Source organism: Cariama cristata, unplaced genomic scaffold (genome assembly GCF_000690535.1).
Source record: "Cariama cristata isolate BGI_N322 unplaced genomic scaffold, ASM69053v1 scaffold33905, whole genome shotgun sequence".
Lineage (NCBI taxonomy): Eukaryota > Metazoa > Chordata > Aves > Cariamiformes > Cariamidae > Cariama > Cariama cristata.
In genome coordinates, this window is record NW_009616359.1 from 2,910 (window position 1) to 3,204 (window position 295).

A 295-nucleotide genomic window follows, 5' to 3' on the forward strand; every position below is an offset into this window, starting at 1 on the left:
CCACTGTGGCCCCCAGTAGGCAGAAGGCCCCCCCAGCTGCCAAAAGAATGCCTCGGCAGCTGCTCTGCACCTCTCCCCTGGGAGCTACTGCCAGGGACAGAGAAGGAAACCTGCTCACACGCAGGGTAAAATCCAGACCCTTTCAGCCAGCGCTTCCAACCCAGTGGGGATGCGCCAGGCTTTTCTGTCACCTATAACCCAACTATGTCACCACGGGCACACTCACATGAGAGCTCAGCGGCAAAGACACAGCAGACTTCCTAACTGGATAAAAGCGTTCAACAGAGCCAGGCGT